Genomic DNA, 204 nt, shown 5'->3' on the forward strand with positions numbered 1-204 from the left:
GCGCTTTCTCCTCAGCCCTGCGGCTTGCAGAGGGCAGGTGCGGCTAACCCCCAGGAGCCGACATTGCTTCACGAAGCCTTTGAGTGCACGTGTGGGTGAGCAGGAACATCCTCTAACATAGCACCATCCTCAGGGCTTCCCCGATGGGATGGGGGGTGCAGGAGAGCCGCCCCGACCCGGATTAAGGTCAGGGGTGCGGACGGC

Source organism: Buceros rhinoceros, unplaced genomic scaffold (assembly GCF_000710305.1).
Source record: "Buceros rhinoceros silvestris isolate BGI_N320 unplaced genomic scaffold, ASM71030v1 scaffold33731, whole genome shotgun sequence".
Taxonomy (NCBI): domain Eukaryota; kingdom Metazoa; phylum Chordata; class Aves; order Bucerotiformes; family Bucerotidae; genus Buceros; species Buceros rhinoceros.